This window comes from Cebus imitator, unplaced genomic scaffold (genome assembly GCF_001604975.1).
Source record: "Cebus imitator isolate Cc_AM_T3 unplaced genomic scaffold, Cebus_imitator-1.0 Scaffold889, whole genome shotgun sequence".
Lineage (NCBI taxonomy): Eukaryota > Metazoa > Chordata > Mammalia > Primates > Cebidae > Cebus > Cebus imitator.
Window position 1 is genome coordinate 103,952 of NW_016108204.1, and position 13,778 is coordinate 117,729.

The window sequence follows — 13,778 nt, forward strand, 5'->3', positions numbered from 1 at the left end:
CAGGACTCCCACCATGGAATGTTCTGATTTCAGATGAGGTGGCAGCCAATGTAGAAAATGCTGGAATTTTTCCTTGAAACTGGACTGTGATGAGAGGCGTGTGCCATGAACGTAAGATACTGCCTTTTCTTCTTTCTTTTCTTTCTTTCTTTCTTTCTTTTTTTTTTTTTTGAGATGGAGTTTCCGTTCTTGTTGCCCAGGCTGGAATGCAATGGCATGATCTCGGCTCACCCCAACCTCCGCCTCCCAGGTTCAAGCGATTCTCCTGTCTTAGCCTCCCAAGTAGCTGGGATTATAGGCACCCACCACCACACCTGGCTAATGTTTGTATTTTTAGTAGAGAAGGGGTTTCTCCATGTTGGTGAGGCTGTTCTTGAACTCCTGACCTCAGGTGATCTGCCTGCCTCAAACTCCCGAAGTGCTGGGATTATAGCCGCGAGCCACTGCGCCTGGCCAGCTACTGTCTTTTCTTTGATCCTTTCTTTCCAGTTTTTGAAGATAAAGCAGGAAATAATCTTCTCTGAAGATACTTGATAAAAATTCCCCCCAAAATAAAAACACATGCTTCCACTTCATTGACAAAAATTTACTGCAGTTTGGCACCTGGGTCTAGTTCAGCTGGCTGATGAGCTGATTGATGTGTTCACCCTGATAGTCAGGTATGCCTATCTCCTTGAGGAAGCCCACTCTATTTTTGGAAGCATTATGAGCCACTGAGAGGTGGAAAATTTGCAAGAACCGTGAGATCTGGAAATGCTTCCCTGGGAAGGCAATTTCATGAATGAGGTCTTCCAAACAAATGACACCAAACTTCCCCAGGTGCTCCTCAATCACTGTGTTGTCCGTCAGAGGAGATGATCTTATTCTCAACCTTGGCTTGTCCACATTTCAAAATGAGTTCCCGGGCAGACTTCAGATTTGGAAATTCCCAGGTCACGTAAAGTTCCACTATATGCAGCATTTTTAGGTTCTGCGGGGGTGACTTTTACAAAGACAGTGCTAAAAATTTTTTTTAGGCTAAGTCTTGCAATGGTTCTTTACACTAGCAAACTCATGCCATTGATCCTTCCGATGCACACAAGAAAGGCCAAGGAATGCTTATCTGGCAATTCCAAGGCATGAGGTTTCACTTCTAGTCGTCTAAGACACACCTTGTCACGCTTCTGGCGCTGGGAATTATGTAGGAATGATTCCAGTCACTTAAACCTGAGCCCCCTACCCTTTTTATTTTCCTCTGTTCCTTCTTTGCCCAAAATGGCTGCTTTGCCTGGATGGCTTTGAGGACTTGATAAACCTTCCTCTTTTTCAGGAGATTTTCTGGAACCAAAGGGATTTTTCTTTGCTCTTGCTCCACTATCTCTCTAGTGTTGCAGCTACTCTTTTTTTTTTTTTTTCTTGAGACAGAGTCTGTTGCCAGGCTCGAGTGCAGTGGCGCAATCTTGGCTCACCGCAACCTCCGCCTCCCAGGTACAATTAATTATCCTGCCTCAGCCTCCAGAGTAGCTGGGATTACAGGCACCTGCCACTATGCCCAGCTAATTTTAGTTTTTTTAGTAGAGAAGGGGTTTCACCATGTTGTCCAGATTGGTCTTGGATCTCTTGACCTCGTGACCCACCCACCTCTGCCTCCCAAAGTACTGGGATTACAGGTATGAGCCACTGCGCCCAGCCGGTGTTCCCTATATTCAAAATTTTATGTATTTACTTATATACCCACTTACTTATGTATGTATAAAAATAGAGAAAACTAACAAAATAAGAAGCTCCTGATAAGAAACTCCTAAAAGGAGGAGTGGGGAGATGGAAAACCTCCCTGGCACTTCTTTTTGTCACATCATATTTAGTCTAGTTTCTGATCCTCAGGGACATGCCTTAGTGCTACTGTGGTGATTGGCACCTGTACACCAAGTCATCTGATCAGAGTAAGCAGTTCCAACTACTGCATGGAGCAGCTTGCCAGCTGCCTCCTATCACCAAGGTAAAGTGTTCATGTTGGAATTTTCTTTCTTTTTCTGAGCACCAGAATTTATTCTGATTTAGGCTTGTTTGAACTATGCACTGCTGTCTAAAGGCTGTCTTAGACATTAATTTTAATCCAGTTTTCCCTGTGTCTAAATGTGAGGGATAGCCAACAATGTAATTACTGCCTATGGTTATTCAAACTGAGAAATGATATTTAAAAAAAGTATTAGTCCATGTTCACTTTTATACAATGAAGTACTCTGAATACTAAAATATAGATGTATTTGAGAATAATTTCAAAGTTGAAACCCTGATGGGCAGCTACCCAGAAAATTCAGCTAATCAGAAAATTACAATTCCTAAGCATTCCACAAATTTTTATGATAAAAAATCAATATAAGTATACTCAGAATAATTTAATTTTATTTACAAATAGAGCATTATCTTTGCATGTTTTTAACTAATCATGATATACATGCAACTAAAAACCAGTCTGGACTTTCTTGGTTACTATCAGAAGTTCATGCCACCCCAGCGTCCATGGCACACCACCCTTAACATGATCCAGTTCCCACCCCTTCCACCTTCCATAATCTTTCCACTGTGCTCACTGTGCTTTTCTACAAAAGGAAATTCTCCATTACGCTTAAATTTTTTTTCTTCTCGTGCCTTATGGGACATCAGATTCCCACCATTTTCCTTGTAATCCACTGGTTTCCTCTTCATGATTTTTTTAACTGACCTTCTTGTTTTTCCCGGCTTCTAAATACTGGAGTGTTTTTCACTTCTCTAACTATACTTTCTAGATGAGTTCATCCAATCTCATGGCTTTAAATAATTTCCTTCTCTGACTTTCCCTTTGAGTCCTACACTTCTACATATGTTTGTTTATTCCTTATTTATATTTTGGCATCTAATTGGCATCTTGAAATTAACATGTAAAATAGGACTGTTGAATTTCACCTTCTTTTTTTTTTTTTTTTNTTTTTTTTTTTTGAGATGGAGTCTCGCTCTGTAGCCCAGGCTGGAGTGCAGTGGCGCCAACTCAGCTCACTGAAACCTCTGCCTCCTGGTCCTAGTTCAAGCAATTCTCCTACCTCAGCCTCCCAAGTAGCTGGGATTACAGGCATGAGCCACCATGCCCACATAATTTTTTTATTTTTTAGTAGAGACGGGGTTTCACTATGTTGGCCAGTCTGGTTTTGAACTCTGGACCTCGTGATTTGCCATCCTCGGCCTCCCAAAGTGCTGGGATTACAAGCTTGAGCCACCGTACCCAGCCAAATTTCACCTTCTTAACTCAAAATTTTCTCTTGCCTTTTTCTTCCTCACTTCAGTATACAGTATTTATATACATCCGTGCTCTTAGGCATGGATATGTATTTAAAAATACATATCACTACTTGAAATTTTGTGATTTATTTGTTAAATAAGGATGGGACCTAATTTATCTTGTTCACAGTTTATACAGAGAGCCCCTGGTCCATAATTAACAGTTAGTATTTGTTGAATGAATAGATGACTCTATTAACACTGTGGTTTTATTTTTAATGTATGAAGTTGGTAAGAATCTCTTCTCAAAATATGTTATATCTCGACATTTTGAAATTGCTTATTCAACGTGCGTATTTTTAAATTTTTTTCCCTAAAATGTAGTGAGAATTTTTCTTGAGTTTTGTTGTTGAAAAGAGAGACCTGGGCCTCATCTTAGCATTCTTACTTTGGTGAGGTTTATTTACTTTTCTAAAAATTGGTTATCTCAGTGATCAGTTCAGAAGGAAAGATAATGCCTCTTACCTTGTTGAAGTAAAATGTGTAGGGCAAATAAAGGTGCTTCTCAAAGAAGCCGGCACATGTTAAGTCCTCTATGCATAGCAGTTATTTCTAACATTGCCTCATGCCGTCAACGACCTTCACACACATTGCATTTTTTTAAAAACAAAAAATAAATCTGGGCATGTGATAAAATACAGTGGATCAGGAGTCTGGAGAACTACTCAGTAGGCCGGGCTCTGCCACTTACTAGCTCTGCTAAGAAACTAAAACCATAGAAACCTCTCTGATCCTTAGAATCTTCATAGATAAAATAGGGAGAATGGGGTGGATAGGGAGGGTAGAAAATAACTGTATCATTTAAAAAATTTTTAGATCCCATCACATGCTATAAGTTCTGTGATTCTATGTGTATGGAAAACTGTTTTCCAATTTCAAAGAAATTGGGAGTTTCTTAGGAGACTTTATCTATTTTAAAATGAACATTTCTCAAAGCAGTTTGGTATTTCCTTATCATTTGTGAGGCAGCTGAGATGAAAGTGTGTGATTGGAGCAACTGAGGAAATAAACTGATGTTTTGAGAGAATTATCTGCACATGTTTCAGGCTTTAATCGTAGTTTGTCCAATAAATCAATTGTAAATGAGTATTGAAGGCAAGTGTGATTTATCAGCCTCATGGGATTTAATTTGGGAAAAGATGGCCAAATGTGATCCCAGTATCTGCAATTGGTTATGTGTTAACATCAGTAAAATTCATGTTAGTCTTGTTTACATGATGTTAACTAAGTCTGTCAGGGTATTTTCCACAATTGAATTCACTATGAGATTCTCTTAAAACTAATTATGGTATACAGAATAGTGCTTCCTCCCCTCAAAAGGTGTTCATCTCCTAATTCAAGACATCTGTGAATATGTTACCTTGCAAGACAAAAGGAACTCTGCAGATATTACTATGTTAAGGATTCTAAAATAGAAGGGTTTTGTGGGTGGGCCTGATGCAATTCACGGTGTCCTTATAAAAGGGAACAGGAGGTGAGACGGACAGAAGATGCTTTATATATGGAGGAAGGGGTCACAAGCAAAATAATGTAGGTGGCCTCTGGAAGGTGGAAATGACAATGAAACAGATTCTAAGAGCCCCCAGAAGGAACACAGACCTTTGTACCTATTTTATATTTCTGGCTTTTCAGAATGTAGAATAATAGATCTTTGTTTTCTTAAACTACTAAGTTTGTGGCAATTCCTTATACCAGCTATAGGAAACTGATACATTTACCTTGTAAATGTGACTATATGATAGAATTTTCATGAGAAAATCTTTCTATTAAGTTCATGATTGTTAGGTCCAGTTAATAACTTTAATTAAAAATTTTCAAAAATGTTAATAATCTGGAAGTTTGACACATGTGACAAGTTACTTGTAACTGTATTAACTACAGGAAAATCACCCAGAGTAACTTCTTATTGTGAATCATCTAATTAGGTAGTGTTTTGTATTGGGAAGAACACATAACCTAACATCTTCTCTCTTAACAAATTTTTAAATGTACACTACAGTATTGTTAACTATAAGCACAATGTTGTACAAATGATCTATAGAATTTATTCGTTCTACATAATTTAAACTTTATACCCATTGAATTAGCAACTTCCCTTTTTACCCTCCTCCCAGACTCAGGCAACCACCATTCTACCTTCTGTGTCTATGAGTCTGTTTACTTTCAATACCTCATGCAGATGGAATCCTGCAGTAATTTTTCTTCTGTGACTGGCTTATTGCATTTAGTATAAAGGCATCTAGGTTTATCCATGTTGTCACATATGGTAGGATTTCTTTCTTCTTTCATGGCAGTATAACTCATTTACTCTTTTGAGAAGTGATTTTTATTGGATAGATATCCCAGAGATTGTATATGAAATTACTGAAATAGCTGATCTAAACATAGGATTTCCCTATGTGTTGGTTTTAAAATATGGCCACAAATTAAAAAGGCAGATTCTAATAGTTCTCCTGCTAAGTATGGGATGGTTCATATGGTGAGGAGCTGGGTCTTCTGCCCATAGCCTTATGAATGACCCAACTCGGAAATAGATCCTTCAGCCTCATTGGAGCCTTGAGATGAAGCCCTGGGCCATTGTTTCATTGTAACCTTGTAAAAGACCCTGAGTCAGAACCACTCAGAAACGGGCATGCCTCATTTTATTTTATTGTCCTTTGCTATATTGTGCTTGCAGATCTTGTGTTTTATATAAATTAAAAGGTTTGTGGCAATTCTGTGTCAAGCAAATTGATCAGTGCCATTTTTCCAGTAGCAAGGGCTTACTTCAGGTCTGTGTGTCACATTTTGGTCATGCTCCCAATATCTCAAACATTTTCATCGTTACTATACGTGTTATGGTGATCTGTTATCAGTGATCTTTGATGTTACTGTTGTAATTGTTGTGGGGTGCACATACCATGGTCATGTAAGATAGCAAACTTAATCAGTAGATTTTGTGTGTTCTGACTGCCCCACCAACCAGCCATTCCCTGATCTCTTCCTCTCCTCTGTATCCCTGAGATACAATATTACTGAAATTAGCCAAGTGAAAGGAAGAGTTGCATGTCTTTCACCTCAAATCAGAAGCTAGGAATGATTAAAGCGTGTTGAAAGCCAAGATAGGCCAAAGTCATGTCCTTTACTCCAAACAGCCAAGTTGTGAATGCAAAGGAAAAATGCTACTCCTGCGAACACACAAATGATAAAAAAGTGAAATAGCCTTGTTGTACATTTGGAGAAAGTTTTAGTGGTCTACATAGAAGATTAAACCAGCCATGGCATTACCTTAAGCCAAAACCTATTCCAGAACAAGGCCTTAACTCTATTTAATTCTGTAGAGGCTGAGAAAGCTGAGGGAGCCACAGAAGGAAAGTTGGAAGTTACCAGTCGTTGGTTCATGTGGTTTGAAGAAAGAGGTCATAGCAATAAAGGGCAAGATGAAACAGCAAGTATTGATATAAAAGTTGGAGCAAGTTTTCCACCTAAGATAATGGATGAAGTTGGCTACACTAAATAGCAGTTATTCAGTGTACGCCAAACAGCCTTCTGTTGGTAAAAGATGTCAACTAGGCCTTCCCTAGCTAGAGAGAAGTCAACGCCTGGCTTTAAAGCGTCAAAGGACAGGCTGACTCTCTTGTTGGGGGCTAACATAGCTTGAGACTTTAAGTTGAAGCCAGTGCTCATTTGCCATTCTGAGCATCCTAAGTTCCTTAGGAATTATGCTAAATCTTCTCTGCCTGTGCTCTAGAAAAAAAGAACAGAGCCTGGACAACAGCATGTCTGTTTACAGCATGGTTTACTGAATATTATAAGCTCATTACTGATACCTACTGCTTAGGAAAAAAAATCCTTTCAAAATATTACTGCTTATTGACAATGGACTTCATCACATAGGAGCTGTGATGGAGTTGTAGAAAAATACTGATATTTTTATGCCTTCAAACACAGCATCCATTCTGCAGCCCATGAATCAAGAAAAACATTCAATTTTCAGGTCTTATTTAAGAAATATATTTTGTAAGGCAGTTGCTACATAGATAGTGATTCTTCTGATGGATCTGGGCAAAGTAAATTGAAAACCTTCTGAATAGAATTCACTATTCTAGATGCCATTAAGAACACTTCTGATATAAGGGGGAGATCCAAATGGCAACTTTAACAGGAGTTTGGAAGAAGTTGATTCCAACTCTCAAGGATGATTTGGAGGGGCTTATGACCTCAGGGTGGAAGTCCTAGCAAATGTGGTGGAAATAGCAAGAGCACTAGAATTAGAAGTGGGATTTGAAGATGTGACTGAATTGCTGAAATCGCAAGATAAAAAAATGAATGGATAGCTAGGCGTTGTGGCTCACACCTGTAATCCCAGCACTTTGGAAGGCCAAGTCAGGTGGACCACTTGAGGTCAGGAGTTCGAGACCAGACTGGCCAACATGGCGAAACCCCGTCTCTACTAAAAATACAAAAATTAGTCAGGCATGGTGGCATGCGCCAGTAATCCTATCTACTCAGGGGGCTGAAGCAGGAAAATTGCTTGAACTCAGGAGGTTGCAGTGAGCTGAGATCACGCCATGGCACTCCAGTCTGGGTGACAGAGTAAGACTCGGTCTAAAAATAAAGGATAGATAAGGAGTTGCTTCTTCTGGATAAGCAAAGAAAGTGGTTTCTTCAGGTAGAATCTACTCCTGGTGACAATACTGTGAACATTGTTGAAATAACAACGAAGGATTTAGAATATTACTTAAACTGAGTTAACAAAACATTGGCAGGGTTTGAGAGGATTGATTCCAATTTTGAAAGAAGTTGCATTGTGGATAAAATGCTATCAAAAACTATCACATGCTATAGAGAAATCTTTTATGAAAGGAAGAGTCAATTGATGGGACAAACTTCATTGTTAACTTATTTCAAGAAATGGCCATAGCCACCCCAGCCTTCAGCAACCACCACCCTGATTAGTCAGCAGCCATCAACCTCAAAGCAAGATCCTCCACCAGCAAAAAAGATTATGACTTGATGAAGGATTTAAATGATTGTTAGCATTTTTAAGCAATAAAGTATTTTTAAATTAAGGTTGTACATTTTTTAGACATAATATTATTAGACACTTAGACTATAGTATAGTGTAAATGTAACATTTATATACACTGGGTAACAAAAAAAAATGTGTGTCTTACTTTATTGTGATATTTGCTTTGTTGTGGTGGTCTGGAACTGAACCCTCAATATCTCAGAGGTATGTCTGTATGACGCTTCTGGATTTCTAACCTGGAGAAAATGGGTGAAGTAATAGGAGTTTATTGTTTTAAGCTGTTAAGGTTTGGCATAATTTGTTACGAACTAATAGAAAATGAAGACACCCTTTCATATTTTTCCTAAACTAAATAATATTAGTATACAATGCAAATGAAGAAACTGCTGTTAATGTTATTGAGAATGTCTCCTTTTTTATTCTTTAGCAATAGAGAGAATGGGAATGATCTAGGCTGGATTATGCTTACATTTAGAGAAGTGGAAAAGTGAGAAATTGATATACTTTGAAAATTCCCTTACAAAGACAGATTGAATTATTCACGGGAAAGTGACTAATAGAGGATGAAAGGCTTAAAAACAAAGACTTTTCTTCTGCCCTTTTATTCCCAGCCTGTCCTACTAATTAATATCATTTTGCTTTCACAGTTCACAATCAGGTCATATAATTAGAGAAAGATTAAACTCTTCTGCCTTGGAGAGGTTGTTAATTTAAACTGTTTGGAAACCACTTAAAGGAACCCACTGAAAGACTTAGAGAAATGGCATCTAGAAATCATGTAGAAAAACTGTAAATGGAATCAAAAGCTAGAATAAGAACTCTATACAAGTACCAGTGCCAAAATGTCTCAAAATTAAAATATGACAAAAATATTTTTTATTCATGAGTGTATTAGATGCCAAAAGTGTGAATGTTTTATCATTTATTGACAGGAAATCATTATTTCAAATAGTGTAATTACAGCTGACATAGTTGAATTATTTGATTTTAGCTTAGATGGTCTCATAATTTTTGTACTCATTTTGAGTCTCTAGAAGTATATACCATGTAAGTGAATACTGCAACACGTCCCTCTTGACAAGTTAGATTGATCTGAAATTTGTACTTTGAAAGAAATAGCAGCATCTATCACCCCAAAACTTGATTATCTGTCTTTGGAGTAACTGAATGGCACTGTGAAAACTTTGTATTTCATTCTCAGTACAGGTTTCTAGCTGCAGAAATAGAAAATCTCCAATCTTATTGGTTGCTTTGTTGAATCCACATCCTCAAGTAAAGAGACATCTCTTGTAATAAAAGAAAAGGTTCTGGCCAGGCACGATGGCTCATGCCTGTAATCCCAGCACTTTGGGAGGCCGAGTTGGGAGGATCTCAAGGTCAGGAGTTCAAGATCAGCCTGACCAAAATGGTGAAACCCCATCTCTACTAAAAATACAAAAATTAGCCGGGCATGGTGGCAAATGCCTGTTATTGGGAAGGCTGAGGCAGGAGAATTGCTTGAATCCAGGAATCAAAGGTTGCAGTGAGCCAAGATTGTGCCACTGCACTCCAGCCTGGGTGACAGAGGGAGACCCTGTCTCAAAAAAAAAAAAAAAAAAAAGTTCTATAATCAAAGCATAGAGGTCAGACCTTAAACAGAATGACTATTACTCATTCTCCTTCATTTGGAACAATATGATTTTTCTATGACTGAGACAGGTGCTGAATATGAATGCTGCTTCAGTTTAATCATGCCCAAACCATCGCTTCTTTTCCATTCTCAGTGAATATAAACCCACAGGGGTAGAGTTTCCAATTAGAAGAACGTGCCTCCTAGAAGCTCTCTAGCACTTGCAAGTTAGTCTACAGTTTCCATACACAAGTAAATCTTCGAAGGATTTTCCTTCAAACTGCAATCTGTCTCCAGCCCTCTTTAATCATTTTATTATAGACAGTGACTTTATTGTGTGAAAGAAATGGCAGACAGGGCCCCCATTTTTTGGTGTCACCTCTTTAGGTAGTTACAATAGCTGTACTTCCTAAGTGGGGTAACAGGTCCAGGAGAAGGCTGAAAAGCTAGGGGAACATTCCCAGCCAGAAAAAGCAGGAGAAACAAAGAAATCAATGGAGGTGCTGTGAACGCCAGGTCACACAGAATCCCTGCATCCCTTCATTGAGAGACCCTAGACTGCAGCTGTTTCCTCTAATTCATTCATGATGTAGCTGGGGCCTTAGGTCAAAGCTCATTACTCTGTTCTCCTTATTCAAACCTACCTGATATTCCATATTCTCTCTCAGTGTACTTCAAGGATAAAAGAAAATACACCTAATTTTATAAACAGATTGACTGCTACTTAACAATCTTTCTTTATATTTAACTTTAATTATTTAAAGAAAATAAAAAGGCTACGGTAAATGTCCATTATTTTTCCTTGGAAATAAAATGGAAAGAAATATAAGCATATTGATCTTTGCTGGAATTTATACAATGATCATATTCAACTGAAGAGCTAAATGCATTTTCTTGTTACCAGAAGTGGGTCCCGATCCAGATCCAGACCCCAAGAGAGGGTCCTTGAATCTCGGTGCAAGAAAGAATTTGAAACGAATCCATAAAGTGAAAGCAAGTTTATTAGAAAAGTAAAGGAATAAAGAATGGCTACTCCATAGGCAAAGCAGCCTGAGGGCGGAATGCTGGTTGGCTTTTTTATGGTTATTTCTTGTTTATATGCTAAACAAGGGGTGGATAATTCATGAGTTTTCCTAGAAAGGGGTGGGCAGTTCTCAGAACTAAGAGTTCCTCCCCTTTTCAGACCATATCAAGTAACTTCCTGACATTGTCATGAGATTTGTAAGCTGTCCTGGCGCTGGTAGGAGTAACTTTTGGCGTGAAAATGCATTATAATAAGTGTATAAGGAGCAGTGAGGATGACCAGCAATCACTTTCAGCGTCATCTTGGTTTTGGTGGGTTTTGGCTCCTTCTTTACAGCATCCTTTCATCAGCAAGGTCTTTTTGACCTGTACCTTGTGCCAACCTCATCCGGTGACTAAGAATGACAAACCTTCCTGGGGATGTAGCCCAGTAGGTCTCAGTCTGTTTTACCCAGCTCCTATTCTGGATGGAGTCACTCTGGTTCAAACTCCTCTGACATTCTTACCAAGTTTACATGCATTTTGCTAATATACTTACTTGGGAACTTTCCTACTTATTCTTTGAATTTCTCTGTCTTTTTTAAAAAAAGAAAAACTTTCCCCTTACATTTGATCTACCTACCACCATTGATTCTTATCTAAAGAACATATACCCAAAATATGTTTGAGGAAGAAAATAAATGGGCTGGGTGAGGTGAGGTCTCAGAGTTTCAAGATGTTAGAAATAGCCTATGGAATAGCAGGATAAGAAACATTTTAATTAAAAAATAAAAGAGCAAAAATCAATGGATTCTTTTTTTTCTTTTTTTTACTGATCTGACAAATTAGTTAATCAGAATGATTGAATCAGGCTCTGTTGCCAATATTTATATTCTAGAAAATAAAGCTAATTATTTCATTTTATATGCTATTAGTATTTGATATGATTGTTCCAGAAAACACAACCTTAGTATTAAACGGTTTGTATTTAACAAGTAATTTGAACAGGATTCACTACTAATATCCTCCATCTACCCTGCCAGCTCTCACCCCTCACCTTTTATGCATGACTATAATGGTTTTTTCATTCCTTCTCTGGGGCTTTGAAGTGAGCATATTTTTAGGACAAAAGTTAGCAAGTCTACCCAATAGCTGCTAGGATGGGATGAATGCAAAAAGAGCTGGCAGAAGAAATGAAGGACCATTCTGAGCTATCTAGGCAAACCTCATTGGAGATGGGACACCTATGCAAGCTAAAAGAAAAAATGATAACAAACTAACCATTGTTAAGAAATAGATATGCTCATTTTGATGAAACATATCAATAGCCAAAATAATAGACAGAGTGTGGTCCTAATATTAGCCTTTTAATTTGCAGTTCCATTGCAAATTGAGCACTGTATTTAATTTAATTAATTTATTTATTTGTGTTTTTCAATACTATTGCTAGCTTGAAGGGCACTTTATGTAAAGATGTTTGCTTATTGTATAGATGGCCTTTTCAGTGGACTTGGCTAATAAAGTTTGTTACTCCTTCAACTGCATAGCACAAGTGAGTTCTCTGGGTAGCAAATGTTTATTAGAAAGTGGCTTGGGATCTGAATCTGTGGGAGAAGAAGAAAACAGGATCGGGGTAGAGGGAGAACTGCTATGTAGACCTGAACAAATGCCTTCGTTGACTCCATAGGAGCTATGAAATCAACAGGGTCTTTCAGTGTTGCTGTGGTTTGGAGTGAAATAGTCTGATATCTTTACTCCCATGTCAGTGGTTAGTCTTAACAGTGTAGGAAGGGCAAGACCTTAAGCAAGGTGCGTGGTGGCTCTCTGCAATAGAGGCAATCCCCGAGGGTGTTGATAGTTGACGGTGTCTGATGATAGTATTTTTAGCAACTGGACAAAAAGCCTTTCCTTGAAGTAACATCTGAATGCCAAATCTATATCACATATCTGTGTGTCCATTATACCAGTTTAGTGGCTTTCAAGGATTTTTCACTATGGTTCAGTTTGTTTGTGCTGCTATAACAAAATACCTGAAACTGAGTAAATTATAGAGAACAGAATGTTTTACCATAGTTCTAGAGGCTTTCCATTCAAGATCAAGGTGCTGGTATCCTCACATGACAGAAGTCAGAAGAGCAAAAAGGGGCAAGTGCTGTGGGAATCCTCTTTTATACAGCATTCTTTCAATTCCCAAGGGTGGAGCCCTCATGACCTAATCATTTCTGCAGGTGTCACCTTTTAATACTATCCCGTTGGTGATTAAGTTTTAATGTGAATTTTGGAAGGGACACAAACATTCAAATCATAATCATCCACATCATCCACAATAAGAATTGACCCTTATATCACCACATGGGACTCTATGCTTGTGCACTCTCTCTCTCTCTGTGTCTCTCTCTCACACAAGCACACGTTCTCTTTCTCTTACATAAGTAAAATAAAAGTTTAACAAAATAATATGTTTATATTTGTTCCTTTTGCATGTGATATACTGATGGTTTAAATTTTATTTTGTTTTGTTCCATTTCATTCAATATTTTCTGTTTTGCTTTACTTTTAAAAATGCTGTTTGTGGCCGGGCGCGGTGGCTCAAGCCTGTGTAATCCCAGCACTTTGGGAGGCCGAGGCGGGTGGATCACGAGGTCAAGAAATCGAGACCATCCTGGTCAACACGATGAAACCCCGTCTCCACTAAACATACAAAAAATTAGCTGGGCATGGTGACGCGTGCCTGTAATCCCAGGTACTCAGGAGGCTGAGGCAGGAGAATTGCCTGAACCCAGGAGGCGAAGGTTGCGGTGAGCCAAGATCGCGCCATTGCACTCTAGCCTGGGTAACGAGAGCGAAACTCCGTCCCAAAAA

The 13,778-nt window shown here is 38.5% G+C and overlaps 1 pseudogene; it reads right to left on the minus strand.

Annotated features, from left to right (window-relative positions):
* Positions 1-609: 609 nt before the first annotated feature.
* Positions 610-13,778, minus strand: part of LOC108298119 — a 61,189-nt pseudogene continuing 48,020 nt past the window's right edge.